The sequence below is a fragment of the Dipodomys ordii genome, unplaced genomic scaffold, assembly GCF_000151885.1.
Source record: "Dipodomys ordii isolate 6190 unplaced genomic scaffold, Dord_2.0 Scaffold21, whole genome shotgun sequence".
Taxonomy (NCBI): Eukaryota; Metazoa; Chordata; class Mammalia; order Rodentia; family Heteromyidae; genus Dipodomys; species Dipodomys ordii.
The window spans coordinates 5,668,068-5,673,970 of record NW_012267237.1 but is presented as its reverse complement, the minus strand read 5'-3'; the positions used below and the strand labels follow the sequence as shown (position 1 = coordinate 5,673,970).

Here is a 5,903-nt window from a genome sequence, read left to right as displayed (position 1 = left end):
GTGCTCTGCAGACCCTTCAGATGCCTGGCACGCACTAGGTGCTCTGCAGACCCTTCAGATGCCTGGCACGCACTAGGTGCTCTGCAGACCCTTCATGTGCGTTGCCTGCTGCGTGTCCTGTGAGGAGGACAGGCCCAGAAATGGGATGTCTGTAGGCACAAGACGCTCTCTTCCTCTAGACCGGCAATTGTCAACTCTTGGCTGACACCCTATCTGCTGCAAACATGAAATGCTCTGTAAACTGGTGACTGTGTTTTAACCAGGCACCAGGTATTTAGTACATGGTAGATGGTGTGACTCCTGGAAGCCTTTTCTGGTTAATGAGAATGACTGGAGGAAATACTGGAAGTTTCAAGTACTTGAATTTTCACATATGGGAGAAACAGCCCCCAGTCCTGTGTGGTGACTGACGATAAACATGTATTCTGGTCATTGTGTTTAGTTTGGAAAATGGGATGATGTCCCATGCTGGGCCCCGAGAGGTGCAGAGGGCAAAAAAGACCTGGCACCCCCTGGGGACAGAGAAACTGCAGAGCCATTGTGAGAACAAGTTGGCACACACCCAGAGGCAAAACAGACAACGTATGGTTTTGTTTTCCTTCTGCCTTAGCAAGTCGTATTTCTTTTAACACTTCAAACTGTCAAATAAAATTCCACTGGTGCAAGCTCTTTTGAAAAGCCCATTGTTGCTCATCCTGCATCCTCCATATGGCTGGCTGAGCAGTGGTGGCTGCTGTGTGGAAGCCTTGCATGCCTTCCCTGGTCCTGGCCTAAGTGTGGATGAGACTTGGTGAGAGTCTGGGAGAGAAGCTGTGCACAAGAGGCCTGGCTCTGCAGCCTTCTTCACTGGCTTTGGCCCCCATCCTTGCTTTGTGAGGCGGGAGCTTTGTTGTGCTTTGGTGAGAAACAAAAACACATACAACAGAGGCTTGGGAGCATTAAGGAAATGACAAAGGCCTCCCATCTTGAGCCAGATCTAGAGAGATTTTTCTTACCAAGACTTGCAATTAGTTCTTTTTCATCACACCAATAAATACATGGTAGTGGCTCTGCTCAAATCTGTTACTGACCATAAAGGTGGAGATATCTTAGCATATGGTACATAAATGGAGAGATAATAGACAGACAGACAGATAGTAGAGAGATAGATAGATAGATGATAGGTAGATAATAGACACACACATGCTTTCATACACAGATGATAGATGAATCAATGGATAGATAATTTTATATTCTGAAATTCAGAATAATCTCTAAAACTGAAGGACAGATCTGTGGACACTTGGGTATTCTGGGAAAATCACTTGAATGGGAACCTTTATTCTTTATTCTTCCTGACATTCCCCATCTACTGCTTCTGTCTTGTTGTCTGAGAGTGGACCTGCCCTTCCATCCCAGGGTGTGTCACCTGCCAGGATTCCCCAGGAAGTAGACCACAGTTGGCCTTTCATTTACATTCTAAACATTTTGCTGCCTGAAGATTTAAAGAAACAACACAAACCATTGGTTTTCTTACTGTACATTAGTAATTACATAAAGAAACAGATTGATGAAGGGAAAAGTTACATAAAGGAAAGAGTACTGAAATACATGAGCACATAGATGCATGATACATCTGCTTATGATTGTAAAAATGGAAGGTCTTGCAAAAAGGCCATACATTTGTTTCTTGGTGTAGTATTATGATGTATCTACTGTTGGCCTCAAAATGTGTTTGGTTTCAAGGGAGATATTTTTATCGGGATAGCAGTGGTAAATGTAGGTAATTTGATTTAGATCATGAAATTGTCGTCTTGCCTACATCTCACTGGATGACAAGCGAAGTGCTTTTTGGAGCATGAATCTCCCTCTTTGAGGAGGGTGGGGGTCCCTGCTTCCAGAGCTCCAGTATCAAAATCAGCCATACCTGCCAGGCTCCAGCAGAGGTTGAGCGTCTGACTTCCCTTTCCCCTCATTTCTGTGTCATCCCTGGGTAGCAGCTGCTCTCTAGGCTCTCTCTTATTTAAAAAAAAAGATAGTTTGCTAATGAGATATTACATTGTCTGTACAGCACATGTTTGAGGAAAATCTAAGAACCTAGATGTTCTGAATATTGTAATAGCTTCTAGAAAAGGAGCCGCTGTTTCATGTCCAGGTATGAAAGAGGTTGTAAAAGACTCGGGATCTTTCCCTGCTCCAACATTTTAAAGATGAAATTTTCACTATGAAATTTAAATTCCACTTGTGAAATATATAATGAATCACCAGACTTTTGTTAAATTTCAATAAATGGCTTTAGTTGAGAGCAGGTTTTTATAGGTTCTTTCTGTGACTCTCTGATCACAAAGTCCATGCTGTTGAAGGGAGGTGATCTAAGCCCTGGAGGATGCCCTGGAGTAAGCCCTGGAGAACGCTTATTAGTGCTGAGGGAAGGCTGGGCCTCCTGCTACCTTACTTCTGTATACCTGAACTCTGCACACTGGCATTTGAGATTCTGTATTCTCGTCTGTAAAACACAGAGTCAGGGCCTGGAATTGAGATTCTGTTACCCTTCTCTGGTCACCAGGACATAAGTGTCCAGCTGCCTGAGTGACTTATCTCTGAAGAGTTCTGAATGACCAAGACCCTTAAGATACTTACAACCCATTCCCCAGCATGTGTGTTATGGGAACATCTGGGCCACTCTGGTCAGCTATGAATTCCTGTGCCCTCTCAGAATGGGTGGGAAGACAGGATGCAGGTGAAGATACCCCCAGCCCCTACCTCCAACTCTGAGAGTCCCATCCTGATGTATGCATTTAGTTGAAATAGGGAATCCTAACACTGACCAACAAAACTCTTTGGAACATTATTATCCAATCTGTAATACCTTAATATCTTCTATCCAGGGCCAAGTCCAACGTGATATTCATCAAATGCAGATTATTATTACCATCACTTCTGTTTCGGGGAAAAAAAATGTTCTATCCTTTCTTAATACAATGGCATCAGAGGACATTATATATATTAATTTCTACTTAAACTTCTATTAATGCATAAATTTTATGCATATTATTTATATATATGTGAATATTGGTAATATTTTATATTAATTATCTTTGGAATGTTTGTATTTACTTTTTCATTGTTTTGATCGTAGCAGTTAACTGTAACAGTATTTACGAGATCAAGTTTTATTGAGTATCTATTACAGAACATGCATTTTCCTATTGGTTATCGAATGTATGTTTATCTCTGAGAAGAGTTTTCATTATTGCTCCCACCTGAAAAAGGAAAAACTCAACATGAAATGGATTAATAAAATTTTCCTGGTACCAAGTTGCCAGTGAGTGACCAGACCAGACCTGACTTAGAAGCACAAATAGAACTTTTAAGAGTTTGACACATTTGCATAATTTGTTTGAAAAAAAAACAAAAGAACCTTCAGCATACCTGCTTGATTGGTAGATTTATTACACGCAGTTTTGACCAAATGCAGTCAAAAATTGCACATCAAATAGAAATTTCTAGAACAAAACACTAAAATTCCCCCCATGCTCTATGAGCAGCTTGGTGGATGTGAGAGGCACTCATCCAGTCAGTCCCTCATCGAGGGGCTGCTGAGCAATTCCCTTCCCACGGGTTGTGGGAGCAAGAGGTGCCCAGAGGTGAGGGAACAGCTCCTAGGCTCAGTTCCAATGATACAGTGATTTGTTGCTGCACGGCTGTAGTAGAGGTTGGGCAGTGCTATGGGGAAAATGAGGTAAGAATCTACAGGACAATGCTAAACGCTTCCCAGTGTCCATAGATTTCCCTCAGTGGAGATCTCTTTGGAACCACGGATTGAAGGTTATCAAGGGACTGCTGGACTTTGCTCTGTTCCTATGTGATCTGAAGGACATCGACAGAAAGAGGAAGTTCTGTCTGAACTAACCCTATTCTGGTCCATGGTCAAACTTGATTTTTATATTATTTTCTTGCTGCCAATCAATCACATTACCATGAGCATTGAAATTAATTGACAGTAAACCCACACTTCTCTTAATCTTAAGCCTATGTTTTAGCTGAGACTTAGAACACAGGAAAGATGAAAAACAGGACATGTTTTGCTTTAGGGAAGGGATTTCTTATTTAATTAATATAACCAAAGTTCCATAAAGGGATAGCCAGTTTTGAAGAGTCACATCCAGCAAAAAATAATTTAAAATGAGAAACAGATTTAGCATTGCCTGCCCTGTATTTCTTACTGAAATATCACACAGACCAAGCATAAAGCAGTTTACCAAAAGCAGAGTGTTAACGTATCAACAAGGACCATCATAGGACAGGAATTTATTTCCTAAATACATAAGTATTGCACCCCAGAAGGCCCAGAGAGGTCAGGAATAAAAGCTATTCTGATCAGCAGACACCATCAAAGGGATTCAGTGGAGGTTATTCTTGATGGGGATGGGTTTATGCATGAGATTAAGCATATTCGGTGGCTGCAGCTCCTTCAAGTCAAACTCACGTAAAACTGCACTCTCTTTTCCCTTCCCCTTTAAATTTCATTTAGTGACTGAAAAAATGCACATTCCTCCTCACCAGTTGCAGTGGTTGAATGAAATAATCTGAAGTATTTTCACATAAGATGCTCTGGATCACCTTGACCTTCATGAAGAAGGTGACAGGAATGAACAATTCCATTACATCAAGGTTGTAACATGCATTCACTTCTGTTTGCAGATATTCTTCTCCAAATGAAATGATCGGTCTCCCTAGATGGAACTTGATAGTACATCTTCATAAGCCAGGGAATGCAAAATTTGCTTTCTTTTGTTATAAAATAGCTCAGTGAAGAGCTGCCAAACATGAAAGATTGTCAGAGTAAAACTGTCACGTTTTGTTAGAAGAGACTTGAACACTTTGAAAAAGTTAATATCAGTACACAAAACTGAGCAGTATGGCAGATTGCCACAAAAGTATAAGTTTTCTGAAATTTAGTATTCGAAGTTTGGCAATCACGTTTAAGAATGATGCATGATGCAGATGGAAAGAAAAGGAAAATGATGGATTATAGGAATTAATCCATCAAAAGTCTGCCTCTAGGACATATAAATAATCATCCACAATCTCTGGAAATTGCAATTGGTACAGAGATCTGGACTATTTCACAGAAATGTTTTATTTATAGAATTGGAGGGATCTGTTGCACAGATTTCTTGACTTTACAAAAGGGAACTAATTTTTTTCTGCTTACAATATCTCATATACGTGATTGCAAAACTAATTGATGAGTTTTTTGCCTTTAAAGTGACTCACATTTATATGCATGCATGCACACACACCACACACACACACATACACACACACACTTTCTATCACAATTTCTTCTTTTTTGGGGGGGGGTCTGGTCGTGGGGCCTGAACTCTGGGCCTGGGCACTGTCCCTTAGCTCTTCAGCTCAAGGCTAGTGCTCTACCACTTGAGCCACAGTGCCACTTCCAGCTTTTTTCTTTTTGCTTATGTGGTGCTGAGGAATCGAACCTAGGGCCTCAGGCATGCAAGGCAAGCACTCTACCACTGAGCCACCTTCCCAGCCCTCTATCACAGTTTCTTAAACAATCCCATCATAAAAATTCTCTGATATTAATATTGAAATATCTAAAATTTACATGTGGAAACAGCAACACATAACTTTGCTAATCTTTTATGAATCTAGTAAACACACAGTATACATAGCATGAAGAGATTTTTAACAGCATAATAGAGTACTCAAATAAAGAAAACCTGCATCTCTCTTTTTAAAGTCTGATTTTTGAATATTAAAAATGGCTAGTTAAGTGCATCTTTTTAAATAAGTTTTTTATTCTGAAAATACTGTACAGAGGGGTTACAGTTACATGAACAAGGTAATGAGTACATTTCTTATCAAGCATTGTTGCCTCCTCCTTTGTTTTTCCCCTA

The 5,903-nt window shown here is 40.4% G+C and overlaps 1 protein-coding gene across 1 annotated transcript in view; it reads left to right on the top strand.

Moving 5' to 3' along the window:
- The window catches only part of Sema5a (sema domain, seven thrombospondin repeats (type 1 and type 1-like), transmembrane domain (TM) and short cytoplasmic domain, (semaphorin) 5A), a 242,964-nt gene that overhangs the window by 196,842 nt on the left and 40,219 nt on the right, over nucleotides 1-5,903 (top strand). The window lies entirely within an intron of this gene.